Here is a 23,664-nt window from a genome sequence, read left to right as displayed (position 1 = left end):
TATTTCATAATTCCAGTTATATTTTGAAATACTTGTACTATTCATTTACAAGCAGTTTAAATGTTAGAGGAAAAAACTAAAATTTTACATCCTTTTGTTTCACAATTCTTGTCAGCTCACTTGACAAAACTGTTAACTGTGATAAGTGAATGAAAAGTTAAAACTATTTTCCAGGAATAGAAAGGCAACAATTAGTAAAAAGTCAAACTGACATTTGACCTCTGTCCTTACGCAGTCAGCAAATGTGTCAAGATAAAAACATGATTTAAAGGAGTCTTAAATGCTCATTCACTTTCTGAATGAACAGAACACCTGATTCTTCCAGCTTAAGTTTACTCAACAGCAAGGTCGAGTAAGTGCTAAAAATAGCTCAACCTGATAAAATGTAACTCGCAATTGCGAGTGGGCGAGTAGATTTTGCGGCCTACAAAGGAAGCGGATTCCAAGCTTTGGCAACTAGAAATGCAAAGGCTTTTCCTCCCCTCTTCGTGTGCTAGTTTTGAGGTACCACCACCAGAGCTGCTGACGCGGACTGCAATGATCTAGTGGGACAGTAAGGGAGGAAGCCGTCTGCAAGATAGCCAGAACCAGCTTGGAACAAAGCAGTGAGCCAAGGACAGGGATTTAAAAAGAACTTGCTTTTTAAAGGGCAGCCAGTGAAGAGATCTAAGGAAGGGGAAACTGGTCCATCTATTCTAGGAGGTATCGGGATAAGGCGGGCCGCTGTGTTTTGCAAGAGGGAAGTCGAAGTCCATCTAGGTGGTCTCAGGTTAAGTTGGGTCACAGCATTTTGCACAACTTGGAAGCAGCGTAAATAAGCTTCAGCCACCCCCAGGTAAAGAGCATTGGCATAATCCAGCTGAGATGTGACCAGCACATGGTCCACCATCTTCTTACAGTGTGGAGGAAGAAGATACAAAAACATCTTAAGGGTCTGGAGTAACCCAAAACTAGTGCCGACCACAGCCGAGATCTGAGGTAGGAATGAAAGTTGGTTATCCAATTTATCTCCCAAGTTTTTAGCCACAGAAGGAGGAGGGGGCAGGCAGAGAGGAAGGCCAGGTCGCTTCCCACCAGATGACTGAGTGGGAGCCAAAAATAAGAATTTCCTATTTTGTCTGAATTACATTTAAGCTGGCTAATGTGCATCCAATGATCAGACACTGCCTGCATGCAGTCTTTGAATGATTCCTCCATGGAAGAGTGCGCCCCCTCGAAAGCAAAGAGCAGCTGCGTGTCATCCGCGTAAGAAATCATTTTGCATCCAAAGAATTCCACAACCAATGCCAGCTGACTCATGAAGGCATTGAATAAATTAGGGCTCAATAAAGAAACCTGTGGCACCCCCTCCTTGTTAGCTGAAGTAAAAGGTGCCATCTAGACTGCCAGCTTTGAGTCAAGGAACAATTTCACGCAGTCCCACACAGTACAGACTCTCAGGTCCGCGAGTCGTCGTAAGAGAATCCTGTGTGGTACAGTATCAAATGCTGCTGAAATATCAAGTAAAATCATTGCTGCATTATTGCTTTGTTCCAAGGACATCTGGATATGTTCTATATTTCTAGAAGCGCAGTCTCAATGCTGTGGTGGGGGTGAAACCCATATGAATTAGGATGCAACAACTTGCTCTGCTCTAAGTATTCGGATAGTTTTTTTTTTTTCTTTCTTTATTAGGTGTTCCTCCAGATCAGCAAACAATATACAACAATCAACAGCAATCGTTTCCGCCTCAGCCGAGGTGGAGCACGGTTTTGTGATGATACAAATCAGGAATTAGACCACTAGTCTTATCAGTGGAGGAGTCCTCCGTTTCACTTTTCGTCATTGCTCTTACTCAGTGTTATAAACATCATCAAAACTTAACTGCAACTTATCTCCCCCCTCCCCAACTAACCCTCCCTGAACCCCTTCCCTTCCCTCTCCTCCCCCACCATCCTGCCGGGTATGGGTAACTCTAGGTCCATGTGTCGTATCGCCTATACTGAGTCCCCTTGCGTCTGCTCCCTAGAACCTGGGGACGTCCCCCCGCAGAAGGCGGCAGCTCTGAACTTGCCTGTGTGGATTGTGCGGTGTGTGTTGCTATCTCGTGAATCATAACTCCCCACGCCAGCAGCATTTCCGATAGTTTATCTCTCCCGGTGTTACGCATATGCACTTCTTCTGCGAGTGCCCACTCCCTTAAATCAGTCCTCCACTTCACCACTAGTGGCCCCTGCTTGGTTAACCAATGGATCACGATACGCCTTTTGGCGATCAAGAGGCCCAGAACCAGGAACCGCCAACTCGTCTTGAGCTTAGGATCTCGTGGAATCAGGCCCAATAGGCAAGCGCGCGGGTCCAGATCAAGTACCCAACCCGTTATCCTGGTCAGGTCCTCTAGGACCATTCGCCAATATGTCTGGATCGTTGGGCATGACCACACCATGTGCGGGAAATCCGCCGGAGCACTACGACATCTGGGGCAATGTCGGTCTCTGGAATTATCAATGGCCTGGAGCCGTTTGGGTGAGAGATAGGTCATATGTATTATATCATATTGAATTTGTTTAAAGCGATTGCATACTGACAGCTTCCGGACCCCTTTGTGTATCTTTCCCCAGTCTCCAGTAGTAATCTCTTGCGGACACACCTGCTGCCAAGAATCCTCTATTTTTAGGGGGCTATTCTTCTTATCCTCTCGTAACGCCCTATAGAGGTGAGTGACAAATGTTCGCCCCCCAGCCATGGCGAGCATAGTGACCAGGGTGTGAGTGTGCTCTGGGGCTTCCGGGAACGAGGGCCACAGGTGCCGCACCGTTGCCGCTATCTTAGCATACTGCAGAAACTGCCCTGATCCCAGCTCAAAGTTACTCACCGCCTCCTAATAAGTAATGAATTTATTATCCGGGAAAGGTCAGACAACATCAGGCAGCCCCCGTCTATCCATTTATCCGTGGACATCACCTGATCTATGTGAGCAAAGGATGGCATGAGCCAGAAGTCCGCCTTCGGGGCGAAAGACCAACCCTGAATCAGGCGTCGTGTCACTCTGTTCCACAGTGCCGCTACGAGTTTCACCAATGGGGGACTCTGATCCCGCTGTCCCCCCGTTCGCCAGGAGCACTCCTAGCCGTCGATCCCCATAAGTACCCTCTAGTAGCGACCTCTCCCAGGAGTGGTCCGTGTCAAGCCAGGCTATAGCATGTTGTAATTGCGCTGCAAAGTAGTAAAGCTTGAAATCTGGGACCTCTAGACCCCATTTTCCCCACCTGCGCTTCATGATCTCAAGACTGACCCGGCATCTCTACCCATTCCACAATAATAGGACCAGGAGTGCATCCAATTCCTTGAATACTCTGTGCGGGAGTTCATAAAAGACCCCTGCATCGTATAGAGGCAGGACCACCATCTTTATCAAGGCGATCTTCCCCATTAAGGAGAGGTTAAGCGTGTTCCAAAAGGCAATACTACCCCGCAGCCCATTGATAATCCTTCCCATATTGTGTTGATAAAATACGGCCTCAGTCCTGCCGATCCATATCCCCAAATATCGGAGCGTGTCCGTCGCCCAAGTGAGTTCCACCACCGGATGCTGGGTCACTTCCCAATCACTCTCCGAACCAATCGCATAGAGTTGCGACTTCATCTGGTTGACGGAAAGCCCAGAGGCTGCAGCAAACCGCGCTAGTGCAGCGATCATGTTTGTTAAGGACTGGGTCGGCCGAGTCAGGTAGATGAGCGCATCATCGGCATATAGGGACACGACGTGCTCCGAACCCCCAATCCGTACGCCCTGTCCCTCAGGTACCCCCCAGAGGTGGCAGGCCAATGGCTCCATAGCCAGGGTGAACAGCAAGGGGGAGAGCGGGCACCCTTGCCACGTCCCCCTTGCTATGGGTATTATGTCCGACACATACCGTCCCGTGCGAACCCTCGCCACTGGATGTGTATAAAGTTATTTTACCCTCGCCCAGGCCCATTTTTAGAAGTACCTGCCAAAGATAGTCCCATCTGTTCGAGTCAAACGCTTGTTCGATATCTAGGGACACTAAGGTGCTCGGATGGGTCCGTCCCTCCAATGTTTGCATAACATGGGCGAGGCGACGAATGTTTCATAGCGTGTTCCTGCCCGGTATGAAACCGGACTGGTCCTCATGAACCAGTCGCCGAAGGAGCCTATTGGCCAATACCTGGCTTATAATTTTATGGTCTACATTCAACATTGAAATTGGCCAATAGGAACTGGGGAGCAGGGGATCCTTCCCTGGTTTGGGGATCATTACTACCAATGCCTCCCTCATGGAATTTAGGAGCTGTCCGCACTCACTGGCCTCTTCCGTGATTTCCAATAATTTGCCCCCCGTATTCCTTATACAGTTCCGCTGCCATACCATCCATCCCAGGGGACTTAGCAGTTTTCAGATGGGCGATCACCGCCCGTATCTCCTTCCCCCTAAAGGGGGCTCCTAGAGCCTCCTGTCTTTCCGGGTTCACACAGGGCAGTTCCACCCCGCCAGAAAAGTCACCACCAACTCGGGGGCTACAAGGCCGTCAGGCTCAGAGTATATTCTACATAAGCGGGTCCAAAATGTATTGTTAATTTCGTGTTGCGTATTGACCACTCGGTCACGGTAATTTTTTTGTGCCAAAATCGGGAGGGGTTGCGTCTCTGCCCGAATCAGGTGCGCCAGCAACCGACCCTCCTTATCCCTCTCTGTATACCAACGACGTCAGGTTTTTATTGTATTTGCCCAGTGAGTCCCAAAGGTCCCCAATTTTCCGTCGCATATCATCCCATTGAGCCGACCTCTCCGTATTCGTGGGAAGCTCCTTCTCCAGAACTGCCAAGTGCTCCTCATGCCGGCGTAGGTCTTGTTCAAGCACTTTCTTAACCCCCACCTTAGTAGACACGCATACCCTCCGTACCACCACCTTCATTGCATCCCATTCGATCGCCCTGGTACCAGCTGAGCCCCAGTTTGTCTCAAACTAGGTTTCCAACCCAGTCGATATAGCGTCCTTATAGGTCGGGTCCCCGAAAGCTTCAGTGTTGAGCCTCCACAGCGGTATCTTGGACCGCGGTCAGCCTAGCGAATACGTTATTAGTAGTGGGGAGTGGTCAGACAAGTAGCGGGCCAGATAGCGCGTTTCTGCTATCCGGTGCGCTGCCGTCCTCTGGACAAAGAAGTAATCCGACTATTTGGATTGCGGTGTCGCCATATATCTAATAAGCCATAGTTATGAAGCCTCTGGCCCATCGCTGGTTTGGGTTTAGCATCTAAGTTTGGAGGGTGTCTGTCTAAGCCCCATCAATGGCACAATTAAAATCTCCCGCTATAATCAATTCCGTGTCTGGATCCAGATCCAACTGCCCCAAGACTCAACTTAAAAAAAAAACCATCATCACTATTCGGGGCGTAAATATTCACTACACTTACTCTGCGCGCGTCCACCATCCCCTCCACTATCACAAACCTCCCCTCGGGGTCCTGTTTGGTATGCAAGACCTTAAAGGGAACCCCCGGTGCCACCCATATAAGCGCGCCCCTGGCAAACCCCGATGAGGTAGCGAAAAACTGGCCCCTCCATCTACGTTGAGCATATTTAAGACAGTCTCCCCATAAGTGCGTCTCCTGAAGCAGCGCTATACTTATCCCATAGCGCCTCAGATAGGTGGCCACCCGGATCCGCTTGACCCGGTTATTGAGCCCCCGAACATTCCACGTCAGTAGTTTATATCCATGTGTGTCACTTGGCATGAGTCCGCAGATGTGCGTGGCGTCGCACCCCATAATTTTGTAGGGGACCCCCTATCGCTTTGTAGCATAACCTCCCATAGTATGATCGTCTCAGACCTCTACCCATACAACAATGCCCAGACCCAGCAATATCCCCAACAGAACCAAAATGTAGACCCCCAGCCCCCCCCCACCCACAGGCAGTAGCACGTTATTCTCATAACCCACTCCTGGTCAGAGGACTCAGAACCCCGCCCCAAAACACCACCCACCCCCAATTCACCCCACCCAACTTAAAGCAACTATTCTCAAAGCACCTACTTTCACAAGAGAAGATACCCCTTTTCCAACCACCAAAATGTAACCGGCTGTCTGGCACCGCGCAGCCCCGCCCGACCAATGGTCTAGCCAGGTCACCTCAGCACACTACAGCCGGCCCTTCCAAACAGGTACATTAGCTGGATAGTGTGACCCCCACAAAAACTTTTCACCCGTTACCCCCCCATCGAGTCCCCGGGCCCTTGGGCCCCCCCCACTCAAGTACCTCAATTAAGTCCCGTGCCCCTTGGTGCAGAGCATGTACTCACAGTGTCCGTGACCCAGACCCCTTCGATCACAGCTCCCAGTCCGCCAGTCAGCCAGGGTCAGAGTCCTCCCCCACCTGGCCGGTGCCGCCCCCCAGGTCCGATTGTGTTTCTTGTACCAGGCATAGCGGAGAGAACGGGTTCTGCGTGGGAATCGCCTCCCGTTCCGTGAGGTGTGTGCCATCTGGTCCCACCATGATACGTCCTCCATCCGTCCGCTCCTGGGTTCTCTACCGCTGTTCCACCTCGCGTCGGTGTCGGTTCCGCTGACGCCCACTTCGCCTCCTTCGTTCCTGCCAGCCGTGGTTTTGGTCTTGGTCGGCCATGCCCAGCGAGTCCATGCAGTCCGTTGCCTCCGCCGGGTTATCAAAGAAATGCACCTTGCCGTCATACTGAACTCGAAGCCGAGCCGGGAACATTAAGCTATATTTAATGTTGAGGTTTCGCATCCGACGTTTGACACCCAGTAAGCCATTATGCATGTCCTGCACCTTTTTTGTGTAGTCCGTGAAGAGATGGATAGCCTGGTTTTCAAATCTGGGCAGCCCAGTAGTGCGGATATGTTACAGGATCGCGTCCCTGTCTCGAAAGTTGAACAATCGAGCAATCATGGCTCTGAGTGGGGCTCCAGGTTGCAGCGGCGGCCCAAGTTACCAATGGGCCCTCTTGACAGCGAACATTTTAGAGAGGCGGAGGTTTGGAAATATTGTGCAGATCCAGTCTTCAAGGAACAGGTCCGCCGCCAGCCCTTCCACTTTTTCCGGAAATCCCAAAAAACGGAGGTTATTTCTCCGCGACCAGCCTTCTGCATCGTCTGCCCCATCTTCCAGCCGAGCCGTGTGGTCCGGAAGGGCCGTCACCGTTTTCCGTAGCTGACGGACCTCCGTCTGCTAAGCATTCAGGTCACCTTCGGTTGTAGTAACCCTATCCGCCACCTTTCTGAGATCTAGGCGCAGGTGGTTAATGTCCATGGTCATTCCATCCATTTTGGATTCCAGCGCCATTCTGGAGTCACAAATTGCTTCCAGTATGTCGGCCTTGTCTCGGGCCGCTGCATCCTGCGGAGTTTCGTGGTCTGGGGCTGTTCTGTGACGATCCGCCACCGCCGGGCCCGGAACCGTATATTGCATTATTCTTCGTGTGGATTTCCATGGGATTCCCGCTCAGGCGCACGCCCCCGCCGTCAAACCAGAGTCCTGGTCTTCAGTGTTGACACTATGTCCCCGGTCGCGCCCTGCTCTAGCCAGGATTGTTATATGCCCCCACTGGGCCTCTCTACGCGGACCGCCACTCCGTGCAACTCCAGGATCCACCAATTCACGAGGTAAGTGCGTCGGGCCTTTACTTGTGCTCCCCAGTCCCGACGGCACTGGGGGAGCCTGCGTATTATGTCAAGGAGCTTCTGTCCCAGACTGACCGGGGCAGATAACCCAAGTCCTGGCTGTGCGCCTCGTGGTCCTTCAGCCACTAAGAAATCTCTTTCGCTATGGGGATGGGTGTCTCTTCACCACCCCTGCTCAAGTCCTCAACATGGGCCAGAGGAGCGGGCGTTTCAGGCCTTACCCGGGGGGGCCCTCACCTTCTGTGCTGGGGCCTCCGTCACAGGCTAGCCGCTCTATACCCAGACTCGTCTTGCAGGCCCCGTGGCACCTTTCGGTTTGCTTCAGGCGCTTCTGTCACATAGGCAGCAGTCACCTCGCACCATGCAGCAACGCGCCCTCAGGATCACGGGCCTCCTCCCAGGTCACCAGGAGGCCCGAGGCAGTTCGCGGCGGTCCCCCCTCTGTCGACCGGGGCCGCCGCACCAGTATTGCAGAATTATCGGCACTTTGCGGGCAGAGGCAAGCAGGCCTCACCGCTCCCGTCTCGCCCCACGCCTGGCCACAGCAGCCCGCTCTCGGTGCAGCGGCCGTCCCTCGGCACCGGTACCTCCTCTCCCGCGCCCGCTAGCAGGTCCGGGGCCGTCCGCCGCCGTGATCATAACATGGCGGCCACTGCGCGCTGGGAGCCAGGATTGCAGCAAGTCTCCAGCCGCCCGTCATGTCGTTACAGGCCGCTATTTTTCACCCCCGCCGGGATCTACAAACTCAGGGGGGAGGGGGGGGGGGTTCGATTTCACTTCAGGCTAGTGAGGGTCACCATCACGCCAGGATAGTCCTAGGATTTCGTTAGTTGAGGCAGGAGCAGCGTGAAAATATGTCTAACCAGCCATGTTGTTAAGCCACGCCCCCAAGTATTCGGATAATTGTGTAATAACCAATTTATCCAGCATCATAGTGAAAGCTGGAAACAAGGAGATGGACCTATAATTAATAAAGATGTTTGCGTCTAGGGAGGGCTTCTTAAGCAAGGGAACCATCTTAGCTAGCTTCCATACAGCTGACACCGTGCTAGATGATAGAGAGAGGTTAAAAACGTTATTATTCATCTGTTTGATCGATTCGACTTGGCTGCTAACATTGGAGGGGGCAAAGAGTCCAAAGGAGAGCCGGGTTTGCAGTTCACAACTGCCACTGCAGATCGCTCAAGGGAAATTGCACTGAACTGAGCAAAGTTTGTGTAATCATCATCTGGCCTTGCAGGTGACTGTGGCACCGACACGGAGGGGCACAGACAAACTTGCATTTGGAGCGCCTTGTGTGCTCCAGTGGCACACCCACTGTGTGCAAATCCGTGCGGCAGTGCTCCCTAAATGAGGAGAGGCCGTCTGCTTTCCGGGCAACTGGTAAAGTACACAAAAAAGTTATGGATGGAATGCTTGAATTAATCTCAGCCACTGGTAAATACTAGGGCGCATCCCAATCCATCGTTATTTTGTACACCATCTCACCTCAGTTTGAACCCAGCTATATGCAAATCAGTCTTGACCCCACTCCAATCGGAACAAGCCAGGTTCTCACTGAATCGGAACACAAGCAACCCGGGACCAGAGTAAGATGTGCCTGCTCCACCATGAAGAAGGAGGACAGTTTGTCTTTTCCAATAGTAGTCAAGAGTAGACGACCAATAAAATCTTCCATTCTTCCCATGGCTGTAGTCTTAAGCACTCACATGATCTGGATATTGCTGCACCTCAATTTGGCCTCCAAATCTCAATTTTCCCATTCCATTTCACACTTTTCAGTTTCTACAACATTTTTTGTATGCAGTCAACCAAAGTCGGGGAGTCTTCCACCTCTGAGATCAGATTTTCAGTTGCTGTGATGCACTGTCCGTGTTTTTTCTGGCATTCACTTAAAGCTTCTAATCTGAGAGTAAGCATGTCTATTTTAGAGTATATTTTTATGAGGCCGTTTTGTAAGGTGAGCATGACAGACTACCATTCTGCTCCTGTCGTGGCTGGTGGGTGCATTTCCATGTTCGCACCCGAACTTCCTCCATAGTCTTGTCGTGGGAGCGTGTTGCTTTTTTGGCCTCTACGGCAAGATTGCCCCGACTTGGGCTTGGTTTTCTGGAACTCATTGATTCCCATGGAGGGGCTTGCAGTTGTGGTCACCGCTGTGGACAGTTACAGAGTGGTGAGCTGTTATGGCACGCACTGGTCAGCACTGCGCAGTTGGATCAGTTCATAGCCTGACAAGAAATAAACAAGTACCCAGAATGAATACAGGGGCTGCAGTACCCTCCATCAGGGCCCACGGCTTGGCCTGTGCCCATTGGCCAGGCCTCAGCTGCTGGGGACGGTTTGCCTCAATGCAGGCCTCCGGTGACTCTGCATCCTCCTTTTAGCCCACTCTCCTTACCGCCAGGATATCAGAGGATGGGGCAACTGCTTGCTTGGTGTGTCACTGGTCGTCCTGGCAGGAGAGCAGTGCATGGGCACCGCGCGATGCATCCACCACCGGGCCGAGAGTAAAATTTCAGCGGGGGAAATCGCAGCAAGGTTAGCTCTTCATTAAGGGATTGTCAGAGTGCAATTTGAAGGCCGATGGAGCCTGCCGATGTTAGTTTGTTAGGCTCGACCATAGGAGCGCTCTTAGAGGGATACCATTTTCGTCGGGCTCTCTAGCGGTCCCATTACTGTGCTGTTACCGTGCTCCCCTTACGTATTACCAATACAGTAGTACTGGCACTAAATCAAACGAGCCTTAGTTTTGTATTTAACTGCTTTACTTGCTTCAATAATAATGACATGACAAAAAGTGATTTTTAATTGTTGGTATCACCTTCATTTCTGGGTATGAGGGACTTACTAATTTAGCAACTGAGTGTTCATTGAGTGTGAGGCATGCTCCTCTCCACTGGTTCTTTCTTGTATGTCTCCAGCAGAGCATCTCTATTGCAGTTTTTCGCTCTTTTCTGGGCTTTGATGACATGGTCGGGGTAATTCCTGTCTTTTAGTTTATCACTCAAAGTATCTGCCTCCATTTTGTAGTCCATCAACGTGGAACAGTTCCGACATAAACGCAGGAACTGACCACATGGGAGATTCTCCCTCATGGACCGCGGATGTAAACTTTTGATGGATAACAGATTATTCCTGTCAGTAGGTTTATTATAAACACTGCTGATAAGACCTTGGTTCTCTGCTCTGATGTTCAAGTCCAGAAAGGGCAAGGATTTGTTTGTCATCGTGCTTGTAAAGAAGAGGAAGGGATTCCTTTGATTGAGCCAACCAAGGAAAGCCTCTGCTGAAATTTTATCACCTCTCCAGATGATAAAAACATCATCTATATACCTACGCCAAACCCTTATCTGTTCAGAATAAGGGTTGGCTGGCGAGTAGATAGTTTCTTCTTCAAATTGTGAAACATTAAGACAGGTTAGACTAGGTGCACTTGAACTCCCCATGGAGGTTCCATGGATCGGTAGATAAAACATATCCTCAAATTTAAAGAAGTTCTTGGTAAGGGCTATTTTTAGGAGACACAGAATGGAAGCCCTCGGATTTTTTCAATCACCCTCAGGGTTTCTCCTTGGGGGGGAGGTTCGTGTAGAGTGACTATATCGAGTCCAATTATTAGGTCACTACTTGGGTCAAACTCAAGATCTTTAATCAAATTCAGCACAACTCGGTATCCTTAAGATAAGCTGGCATCTTTTGGACCAAGGGGCGGAGAAAACTGTCACAAAATTTGGACAGAGGTTCCAAGATGGAGTTTGTTCCAGAAACTATCGGGCGACCAGGTGGTGGACAGGTGGGTTTATGCACTTTAGGTAAAGTTCATGAACTCCTCTTCATACTCGAAAAAATCACGCTCCGTCCAGTGCGTTTGTCTGCGCCTGGACGTTTGATGCGGCCCTATGATGAAGCATGATTTACAAGCAACAAGGGCAACCCTAGAACATGAATCTGGGGCAATATCTACTGTATTCCAAACAGTGGTTCAAGAGCTACAATAATTAAATAAAAAAAGGAAACTAAAGTGAAAGAAGAACGAAATAATGCATAAACATAGCAAAAACTATGCTAACTTAATTTCACAAAAACAATGTACATAAAAAAATGATTTTGAATACAAATGCCATAATAAACAACAAATAAAAATGATAAGGGCGCTCAGACAGATACACAAAATGGTGAAATAGTGAACATTGACAAGTGTAGACTGAACAAACAGTGGCAGAGACAAAACATGAAATAACAAAAAATACACAATATAACAATTGTGTCCTCTCCGAATTAGGCCACGTTTTAGAGGGTCGTCTTCAGGACAAAGACTTCCAGTGTAAGAGCGTTCACTTTCTTTTCTACAGAAATAAGATATATACATGGTTTTGAAAGACGGATTTTTTTTTTTTTATAAAGAAGTAGTAGCATTTAACACCGAATGTGTGGTACGAAAATGCTTGAAATGTGAATATTTAAAAGCAGAACAAAATGTTGAGTAAGACCAAATAGCCCGAGATTCTATAGCTAGAAAAAAGACTGGCAGTCACCTGACTGGATCTCCGTAATATACACAATAGCATCAATCTTGGTATATTTAGCAAAACTGCAGACATTAAAAGGGAGAACCAATAGCTGTTGAAAAATCAAAGGCATATGTTTTACAAGCAAGAATAGATTAATTATGAAAACATTGGCTGGGTAAAGGTTATACGAAAACCTTCATACCCGTCAATATGCCTGGAAATTATCTCACGGCTTCCATTAGACCTTTATAAATACAACTAAAGATACAAGTTCAATAGCAACAGATAAAGACATCGGTGTGCCCAACAGTCGAATGGCAGGGATCCAGGTTAGACCAAATAAATAACTGCAAAAAATTCAGAAGAAAAAGTCTCAGAATAATTCAAAATTTACGAACATACGTGACAAGAATTTTCAATTCTATTAAGGACACGGAGGCGAGGATTATGCTTCTCAATTTTCTTTACTGAAAATTCTCAGCAGCCAATCAGATAAAGTAAAAAACAAACACACACTACAATACCCATAAACACTACTGGGTATCACATGACAACCATAGAGTAGACCCCTATATAAGGAGCACAAGAGAATACCACATACTCTTTCTTTGCAGCCAGTTAAGTGCATTACATTATTCTCATTGCTCTTTGTTTACTTGCATTTATGCGCTTTGCCTTTCTTACCCGTTTCATGATTTGTTTGGTTTTTGTTTACGCGCTGCTCGCTCCCCTGCCGCTTGCTCCCACTGTGAGCCCCTAGCGCTGTTAGTGCGCTCATCTGCTTTGTCTTTGTTCCGCTGCCGATGTTTTGTATTTTCAGGTCATTTCATGCTGAACGCGCTTTTGCTTGCCCGTGTTGTGGTCCGTGTGGGAGCGCGGTTCGCCAACCGGGCGCTCTGTGCCCGTGTTCCTTACAGTGGAGCGGGAGACGAGGGTGAGGACGCTCGTCCTATCCGACGCGTAGTCCTTTTTCTAGCACTGCTATTTGGCCGTTCCGCGCATGCGCGGCAGCCATTTTTTCTACCCGATTCGAAATTCTGCAGTTTTTCGGATTTGAGTGAGCGCAGGGGCAGCGCGATAAATTGCTCTTCACCCACCAGTCTGTGCTAACCCTCAATTGATGCTCAGGTCTTCATTTAGACGGTTGGGCTATATACTACTGCATAGGCATTGCCTAGAGAAGTGTTACTAGGCAAGAGCTCCCTCCACATTCACTAATTAACGCACACAGTGGTTCTTGCGTCCTTGTCTTGCTTTAGCTTGCCTGGGGTTCGCCACTCCCCCTTATTGTATCACTGTCTGCCCCTCACAGTTTACAGTGTCCCCTTTTCTGCGCAGAGTGTGCGTATTTGCGCCATTTTTTCCACTGGTGGGTATATCAGTCACTTCTATCTGACTACTACTATGAGGAGGAATACTTTGATGAGGGCCCTTCTGGGTCATTGGAGCATGAGCTGGTCGAGGCTCTTGATGTGGGAGTCCAGCACTCCGTAAATAAAGCCATGGTCAGGGCTATTGAACCCTTAAAACGACCTTTGTGCAACTATGCCCTGCATCAGGGCTGGCTTCCTGGGTCTACATCCCATTCTACATCTGGCGGAAAGGGTTCCAAGAATCCCCATTCTTCTGACTTTGCCAAATTGGCTGACCTTCAGGAGACAACTCAAGACCTGGCTCTTCGACCAATAGCAGCAGCAGCACCCCCCCGCGCCTTGAAAATCTCCTTCTACCTTCAATCTCTCTCTCCTACGTTCAGAAAGATCCAAATACCACAACCACATCTTCCATGAAAAAGCATCCCATTTCAGATCCCTCCTTGACTGAGCCAAAAACAGACCCCAAAAACTTGGACCTCATCAAAAACCCAAACTGTTCTCTCCTAACTACTAAACCCGAGGACTCCACAAAGAAAGCAGCCGACTTCGCCATTTTCTTTGATGAAAAGGTCAAAGCACTGGTGGATCAAGTCGCCCACTCCACCCCCTTTGAGGAGCGGAAATCCTTAGTCACCTGGCAATACTTTGACGTCATCTCGGAAGATGACCTTCTCAAATGCATCCTTAAAACCAAACCATCCAGCCACTCCTCTGAGCCCATCCCTAGCATCATCACCATCGATTTCTACACCCATACTCTCTCTTACTGGACCGGGCTAGTTAATCTCTTCCTCAGTCAAGGCTCCCTACCTGTTGCCCTTAAATCAGGACAGGTTACCCCTCTTCTAAAAAAAACCTCCGCTGATGCAACCGACCTCAACAACTTCCGCCCTATCACCAACCTCCCTTTTCTTTCGAAAATTACTGAAAAATGTGTTGCGAAACAACTTTCCCTACATATTATGGACAATAGTCTCCTCGCTGTTTTCCAATCTGGCTTCATCCAAACTTGCCGCACTGAAACAGCCCTGCTGCAAGTGATTGATGATGTGTTGCATATACTCGACTCCGGGGAATCCGGTCTTCTGATTCTTCTTGACCTCTATGCAGCCTTTAACACTGTTAATCACAGAACCCTCCTCAACACTCTACAACAGAGAATGGGATTGGATGGCACAGTGCTTAAATGGTTTGCCTCTTTCCACTCAGACAGATCCCAAATGATTAAGATAGCGAAGTCTTTAATCTCCATTGGCTGTAGGTCAAGGTGTCCCTCAAGGCTCTATCCTGGCACCCACTCTGTTTAATCTCTACCTGGAACCATTAGGGAACCTCCTAAGCAAATCTGGGATCCATTACCATCTTTATACGGATGACACTCAAATCTACCTCAAGGTGTCTTCCGCACTCGATCTCTCTTTACTCGACTCTACTCTCAACTCTATCCACAACTGGATGTTAACTCACCAACTCATACTAAATCCCGCCAAAACTGAATTCCTCCTCTCTCACCTCCTCCTGTTCAATCGTGGATGGATCAGCTGAACCTGCTCAACAACAAACCCATCATTGTCGACAGCGCTAAATCTCTAGGTGTCATTCTTGACAAAAGACTCAACGTAATCTCCCACATCAACTGTATTGCCAAGAACGCACGGTACCAGTTGCGCCTTCCATGGGGGATCCGTCGGTCCTTCCCGGAGAAGGACTTAAAAACCTTGGTACAATCGTTGGTTCTCTCAAGACTGGATTATTGCAATTCTCTTCTGACGGGCCTACCCAAATTCCAACTCTCCCCTCTCAAATCCATCCTCCATCCAGCAGCTCGCTTCATTTCAGGGTCTAAACGAAGCGACCACGTCACTCCTAGCCTGTCCTCTCTTCAATGGCTTCCGATTGAGGAAAGATCTATTTACAAAACTGCCTGCATCACACACAAAGCCTTGCACATGTCCTCCCCTCGTTACCTGGCAAATAAATTGAAATTGTCCAGAGGCTCTCGACCCTCTCGTAAAGCGGAAAAGCTTCTGCTTGAGCCCCCCCGTCTTCAAAAGGGAAAGATCGATGGCGCAATCCTTCTCAGGCAATGCGGTGAGAATATGGAACTCACTTCCCCCATTGCTCCGTGCCACATCCTCTACCCGGATCTTCAAAGCTGAACTCAAAACTCTTCTCTTCCAAAGACACTTTCAGAACTAATACTTTCATACTCTGGCCCCTCTTGGAAATTCGCTCTTCATTGTAAATTTGTATTTTTTCCTGTGCATCCCTCACCCCTGCGTGCTGTGTTGGATTTTGTGTTTGTGTACCCTTTATTCTCAGGCCCCTCTTGGAAGTTCGCTCTTCGTTGTAAATTTGTATTTTTTCCTGTACATTCCTCCCCCCTGTGCAGACATGCCAACCCTCTTGATTCAGGCGGGAGACTACCGATTTCAAGCCTAGTCTCCCGCCTCCCGATTCCTGCAAGCAAAAACCAGATTCCTCAGTGTTTCAGCTTGACAGGGCCTGGTATTGTGTAACTGCTAATTCTTCCAGCAATAGTCAGAGTGGCGATGCAGGGGCTCTAGAAGGGGTGAAAAACCAACAAAGCCCCATTAACAAGCGAATGGTCTTTTAAAGACCTGTGAAGTACTCGGAGGCGGCTCGGGAAGCAGTTTCAACCCAGGCGGCCACACACGGAGGGGGGGGTTTGCACTGCCAGCAACCTGCCAGCAGGCCAGTGCACAACACTTGCATCACCCTCTCTCTGCCTGCCATTGGTCTCCATGCTTCTGAAAGGTAAGAAAAAAACGTGCATTTGCGTTTCAAATGTCCAGTCCTACAGCAGCACACTTCCAAAGCCCATACATGACAGAAAGCCGATTCAAGGCCGCATTCTCCCCATTCTTTTTCAAAACTCTCCCACTTTTCTCTGCTGAAATGTTGGCATGTCTGTGTGTTGTGTACCCGTCCTATTTATCTTTGTATTGTTCTATTGTCTAACACTTTACTCGTGGTTGGGTAATGTCCGCGCTTTATAAAAATGCACTAAATAAAATAAGATAAAAAACGAAAGACCTGAAAACTGCACCAGCATCCGCAGCAAAAGAAAGCCAGGACACATGAACTCACCACTAATCTTCCCAGCTGCAGACAACACCTCGGGGAACAAAGAGGGAACTTCCTAGTCTCCACGAGTACACTAATTTAAACAATAAATAAAGGGATTAAACCCGTCATTCTCCTCCATCGCCCAGACTTTCTTTCAAAATGTCGAGCTCCCGCCTCCCGCAATCCGTCAGCCTATCAGATCTGAGACGTTGGCACCGACGCTCCCGGAAGTCCTGCAAGCTGGTTCCACGCGTGCCGTCATCCTCATAGAAAGAGGACTGATCCCGCTCATCCGAGCCGGGAAAGACCCGTAACATGGGTTTATACCAAACTAATATAAAAAGCGCTCGGATCAATAAATCTATGAACACTTTACAAAGACTCGGAGACAGTTATTTGTGAAAATTATAACAATGCGAGATCGATCCGGCCCTTCAAATATGAATCAGGAAAGGCGGCGGCGGCCATCTTCCACTGGGCACAGAAATGACGAGGACTAGAAAGAAGAGCAAGAAAGAGAATCCAGTTCCACAGAGCCTCGCCGCGCTGCAAAGATGTGAAACACACTGACGATACAGTCCAGTTAATTTGTTATTCATTACATTCTGTGTTGCCCAAAAAGTACATTATCAAAATGTCGGTATATTACAATATACTGAATTGAGGAAATCGCAATAATATGATAAATATACAGATTTCCAATTTAGTCGCATTATGTTTGTCACGTTGTTTCAGGGAACTCAAACACATTTTTGAGCAACAAAACAGCTATCGCAAAAAACAGATTTTTCTTTACTGAATGACCAGACAAGTGCTACCGCACCATTTCCAAGATATGCATGAAAGATAGAACATAACAGTACATACATGCAGTATCCTATAGGATTGGTCAAACTTAATCAAATCGTAGGAGACATTGTAGCTCAGATCATAAACTAGGGCCTAATACACAGAATTCACATATAGGCCACTATAACTACCAAAAATGAAAATCATACTGTTAATATAACAGTTTCCAAGACATTCAAGGGTGTGCACAACAACAAGGTATAATGTTCGTGTTTTCCTGTGTTAGTGCAGTGCACCAAGTAAGCTCCCACATCCAGAACAGTGCCAAATTCTTTATTTATTATATCTCTCACAGGAGCGCCGGAGCGGTACTCTATTACTTTCGGAATCCGGGCGCCAATGCCGCGATCATGGCCGCCACCGGACTTCCGCCTACGTCACGCGCCTAGTGCGCGAACGACTAGACCGCTACACCATATCTCCCCCCTTTTACAACAACCCAAATAAACAGTACAGTCTTACTTGCTGTCCATAACGAACTCTCCAAACCTTCTGGGCAGATTGAGTCTTCTGCCACATCGTGTGCGACCACTGAGACCTCCCGTGCTCGGAGTGGCATCAGTATGTCCCTGCTGGGGTGCTTCCCCATCGTCCATGCGTCCTGCTTCCCTTCTGCTTCCCGGATCTGTTCCCTCTTGGGTGCCGATCGTCGGTTCTCTCCTGTCCTCTCTCTCCTCTTGCTCTGTTCTCAATGATGGGCTGCTCCCCTCCTCCTTGGGACTCTCCGGGTTCCTTCGTTTCCTCGGTGAGGTGTTGACTGTCTCCTCTGTGGTGCTACTCAGGCCTGCTGAGTTACACCTCGCCATTCGCTCTTGAGACCATATTTTCCTGTCGCTGAGGAGTGCCGACCTGGAATATGGTTCAACACTTGAAGCGGGGGTGTGAATTTACTATCTCCTTTCTTCTTCTGTGTTGGCAGCTTGATTCTCACCCATTCACCCTTCTCCAGTGTGACCTCTTTGATATTATGCTTGGTGTTGTAGTGCTCTGTGTACACTGCCTGAGCGCTCTCTAAGTTCTTGCACACTACTGCCGGAGACCAGTGGCTTTGCACTGTGAGACGTTTCCAGGCCACATTGTCCTTCGTGAACGGTTCTCTTCCTCGCAGTATTCTGAATGGACTGTATCCTGTGGTGGTAGGTGTAATCTGATAAGCCCATAACAGCCTTTTCAATTCTTTCTCCGAGTTCATGCCTTGGCTGATCGCCGCCTGGACCGATCCCATGATCACCCGGTTAAATCTCTCCGCTAATCCATTTCCTGCCGGGTGATATATCGGCGTATGTCGCACCGTAATGCCATTCCTCTCCATGTAGGCCTCCCATTTAGATGACGTAAATTGCGGGCCATTGTCACTCAAGATACCTTTGGGTATTCCCTCTCTAGTAAAGATGTTTGTTAGGAAGGCCAGTATTGTCTCAGTTTCCGTGTTTTCAGTCACGTCGATCTCCGGCCACTTGGAGTACCGGTCTATGACAACCGTGATATATTTCTGAGTGCCGTGTGCATCTTGTATGGGTCTCAGAATGTCTATGGAAATGTCTTCACATGGATTTTCTGGAACATCGTAGCTGCCCAGGGGCGGGCGTAATAACCTCTGTGTCTTGTCCGCATTGCAACACTGCTCACACGCCCTTACATGCCTTTCCATTATCACGTCCATCCCGGGCCACCAGTAGTCTTCCTTTGCCCTCCATTTGGTTTTGACGATGCCTAAGTGTCCTTCGTGTGTGAGGGCCACAATGTAATTCCTCAGGGCGTAGGGAGGAATGACCTTTGTTCCCCTCAGCAAGAACCAGGGCTTGTCCCCTATCGACAGTTCTTCTCGGATCTCCCAATACTGTTTCATTTCTTCCTCCAGCAATCCCTTGTCCGGCCACCCATTCGTCACATATGCCTTTACCGCGCTTAGTTTCACGTCTTTGTCATATTCATTTTCCCATTCCTGGGCGCTTATGGCTCTTTCCGGGTCCCCTGTGAGAGCAACTGCGTACTCCTCCCATCCTCCTTCTCCTTGGTCGTCCGCACTCTCCTTGGATGCAGCCCTACTCAAAAAGTCCGCTACCTTGTTCTTGTGTCCAGGCAGGTACTCCACAGTATACACATAGTCTAGGAGTCTCAGTGTCATTTTAGCAATCCGTGGAGTGGCATGTTCATGCCCGCTTGACGTGAAGACCTTCACCAAGGGTTTGTGGTCAGTGCGCAGAAGGAACTTTCCTCCCCACAGGAACTGACGGAATCGCTCCATTGCCCACACTGCTGCTAGCATCTCTTTTTCAATGACACTGAATTTTTGTTCGTTGGGGGCCAATGCTCTGGAAGCAAAGCTGATCGTGGTGATCACTCCCGCGTTGGACTGTTGCGTGAGTACTGCCCCCAAACCTCGATCACTAGCATCAGTGGTGAGTATGCTCTGCGCCTCGGGGTTGAATCCGTGTATGGGTACTGCGTCACTGATGTTGCGTTTCATGTCCTCGAACTCCTGTTGTCCCTGTTCCTGGGTGTGGGAGCCCTTTCTGATAGCTGTGACATTGGATGCTTTGGTCTCGATCCCTTGTTGGCTTATTTCGTGCCCCAAATACGTGACTCTGCTCACTCCAAACTTACATTTGTCCCATTGGGCAGTGAGGCCATTTTGGAACAGTGTGGTGAGCACCTCCTTTAACTTCATGTTATGGTCCTCCCTGGATGTTCCCTTCACCAATATATCGTCCTGGAAATATTGGATTCCTTCTTTCTTGTGGAACAGCCGGTGCATCAGTTTTTGGAATACGGCAGCCGCGGAGGCTAGTCCAAAGGGCATTCTTAGGAATTTGTAGCATCCGAATGGCGTGATAAATGACGTCAGGTGGTTGCAGGAGCGATTCAGGGCAATCTGGTGATACGCCGAAGTGAGGTCGATAGTGGAGAACCATTTTGCTCCTTGGGTTTTTGCCAGCATTTCGTTGATTCTGGGGAGTGGGAACTTATCCACCACAATGTTTTTGTTTAGTTCCCTCAAATCGACGCACAGCCTCACCTTGCCATTAGGCTTCTGCGCCACCACCAAGGGCGCCAGCCATTCCGCATTGTCTATAGTCTCTATCACGCCGTTATCTTCCAGTCTCTGCAACTCTTCTTGCACAGCTGTCCTGGTCCTGAATGGTATGTTACGTGCTTTGTGAGACACCGGTTGTGCCCTGTCTCTCAATTGGATTTTATGTGTGAACTTAGCCATGCGTCCAATGGACTCTCTGAAGACCTCGGGAAACTCTTCCTTCCATCGCTGTGCTGCGTACTCCGGACCCTCTTCTGTCATGAGGACTTGAGTGTGTCCTCCTGGGTTCAACTTCATTCCCAGGGCTCCTTGATCCTTCCAGCCCAGTACCGACGGTCTCTTTTCGGCCACATACAAATTTCCATCGCACCTTCTCCCCCTGAACTCGAAGAGCAAGGGACAAAACCCCACCATGGGAATAGGCTCTCCCGTAAATGTCACAAGGTGGATGTCGGTGGGCTGTAGATGGTAATCCGTTCTTGGGACGAACTCCTTCTCCCATACCTTCCTCTGGATTATCATGTAGGGTGATCCCGAGTCAGCCACCATGGTCACTTGTACCCCTCCGATCGTCATCTCGCATTTCGGCTTCTTGTCAGTGGCACATTCTATGCCCAGGACCTACTCTGCCACCATTAGGATTCCATCATCATCTTCCTCCTCCTCCTCTTCTTCATGCTCCTTGCGCCCTTCTTGTGCCACGTACTTCACCTCACCTCTAGTGGACTTCCTCCTGCACACTTTCTCGTAGTGTCCTAACAGTCCGCAGTACGAGCATTTGGCACTGAATGTGGGGCATCCCTTGTCGTTGGCGGCGTGAGTGTTGCTGCCGCATCTGTAGCATGTGGTCCTGCTCCAATTCCGTTGTCCTTGTGGTCTTGGGGTTCTAGTAGTGTACTTTTTGTAGTGCCGTGCACCCTGTTGTCCGAGAGGTTGTTTATTGTCACCAGTCTTCCTGTCCGCCACCTTGCACACTGCTTGCCCTTGGCTGCTCTCTTGCTTGGCTGCTTCTGCACACCTCTTGGACAACTCCGCTTTTTTCACTAATGCCACCACTTCCTTCAGAGGTGCATCGCCGTTGACCCACAGCTTCTCTTGTATCGAAGAAATTACTGTGTGCATAATGATTTGATCCCTTATCAACTCTTCTTGCAAGACTCCAAATTTGCACGTTATGGCTAACTTTTGTAGGGCCGCCACATATTCATCTACCGATTCCCCTTTTTCTTGCTTCCTGTGGTAGAAGTTGTACCTGTCTATAGCCATGCACACTACCGGACGATAGTGTGCGTCCAGGTCTTCTAACGCGTGCTTGAACACGTCATCATCCGTTGCTGCTCTTTCCTCTTTTACCAGGTTTTGGTATACTCTTTGTCCCGCCGGGCCCAAATTGTGGAGTAGAATTTTCTTCCACCTGGTACTCGAGAACTCCGTTTCCCCCTCCTCTTCTAGCGCCGAGAGGTAATTCAAAAAGTACTGTTTTCAGTCTTCCCACGGCATCTCGGGTTCTCCCCCTTTGGCCAAGAACGGCACCGGGTTCGTCAATGAGAACGTCTGCGCACTCATTGCCGCTCTGTCTGCAGCGCGTTTCTGTGTATTGGCAGGGTTGTCCTGGAGATCTACACTTCGGGCGTCTCTTCTACGCTCCTCTTCCTCCTGGCTGGAATCCCCACTCTCCGTGTGGCTGTCGCTTGGCTGCGCCAGGGTCAGTGTGCCCTTACCGGGGTCGACTGGCCGGTGGACCTGTTCCCCCCCCGTGGGCGGTAAGGAACTATGCCCTGGGACTGCTGTAGGTGGGCGGTTGACCACTGGCGTAGTGAATTGGGATCCCGGAGCAAGTGGGGCCGGGCGCCGGCTATATGGCACACTCACCGCTTCCCTGCCGCGCTCCCACGTGCTGTCCCTGTGATGGCAATGCTGGATTGCTGAGCTCCCACGTGGGTTTCAAAAGGGGTGCTGGTGGACCCTGCACCACCTCGTCGCCATTATAATGTTCGTGTTTTCCTGTGTTAGTGCAGTGCACCAAGTAAGCTCCCACATCCAGAACAGTGCCAAATTCTTTATTTATTATATCTTTCACAGGAGCGCCGGTGCGGTGCTCTATTACTTTCGGAATCCGGGCGCCAATGCCGCGATCATGGCCGCCACCGGACTTCCGCCTACGTCACGCGCCTAGTGCGCGAACGACTAGACCGCTACACCACACAAGGCAAACATATTACATTGGTACATTAATGTGTAATACACCAAGAAGCAGTTTCACTTTACAATACAAGACATTAAAACATCCCAGTTAAACTTCAGCATAAAGGTACCTGCAATAGCAGAGTAAGAAATGATCTCAGTCAGACAAACAGGTTAGTTGAATAGTACAGCCGTACATTCTTCTAAACTGTTGAGCCCTTGATTTATACTGATCCAGCGCAAAACCCTAGCAACGGGGAAACAACCCGTACCGGTATCCTCCCTGCGTCACAGACCCAACGTCACACTAACTCATTCACACATGCAGTCATTGGTGGGGCCCATAACACCAACACTCACACGTTACTTCCACTCCGGTCTGTACACACACAGGAGGGATGAATGATTCAAGCGCCGGACATGTGAGGGGAACACCTTATAACCTATAGGGAAGGTAAAGTCATTTACAGAATATACAGTAACGCTCTTTCGCCCACAGATCCTTAATCCCAAAACATCAAGGCACTCCTCCCACTTCGGTCAATGGACCAAATTCGTTGGATTGGTTGATGGTGATTTAGAACCAGCTAAAACACATTTTAAGACTTCAGAATCTATCTCTTAAATGAAACTCACAACTCATGAATTCTCATTAATCAATAACTGTTTATCTAAAATGTCATAATGATTTGAATTCGCATTTGTTTCGTCAAAGTTTAGAAAGTTTTATATCAAATTTTTAGTAAATCGCAGAACATCATATTTACCTAATCTGGCTATTTGGAGTCCTCTAAATCATTGGCTCTGCATAATTTTGTCGTAAATTGTCCGCAAGCAGGCCAGAACTCAAAGTTCTTTGCTCAGCACGCTACAGTCCCAAAGATCGGCAAAGGACCAGAGTCATGCAAGCATCTATCATTGCCCGTAGATTTAGGAAAAGTTTGCAGTCATCAGATAATCGGGCAGCATCC

At 49.0% G+C, this 23,664-nt stretch overlaps 1 protein-coding gene across 2 annotated transcripts in view; it reads right to left on the bottom strand.

The window, feature by feature from the left end:
- Window positions 1-16,823, bottom strand: part of LOC146783122 (uncharacterized) — a 148,041-nt gene extending 131,218 nt beyond the window's left edge. Inside the window, exon 1 of one of the 2 annotated variants that reach the window (XR_014971947.1) lies at window positions 16,645-16,823. The gene's annotated coding sequence lies outside the window, so the exon portion shown is untranslated. Of the gene's footprint in view, window positions 1-16,603 lie in introns of both variants that reach the window. The other variant, XM_085637096.1, reaches the window with a different exon arrangement.
- Window positions 16,824-23,664: the final 6,841 nt, after the last annotated feature.

Source organism: Triturus cristatus, chromosome 12 (genome assembly GCF_964204655.1).
Source record: "Triturus cristatus chromosome 12, aTriCri1.1, whole genome shotgun sequence".
In the NCBI taxonomy this organism is placed as follows: Eukaryota; Metazoa; Chordata; class Amphibia; order Caudata; family Salamandridae; genus Triturus; species Triturus cristatus.
Note: the sequence above shows the minus strand (reverse complement) of the source record. Positions and strands in the feature narration are given on the sequence as shown.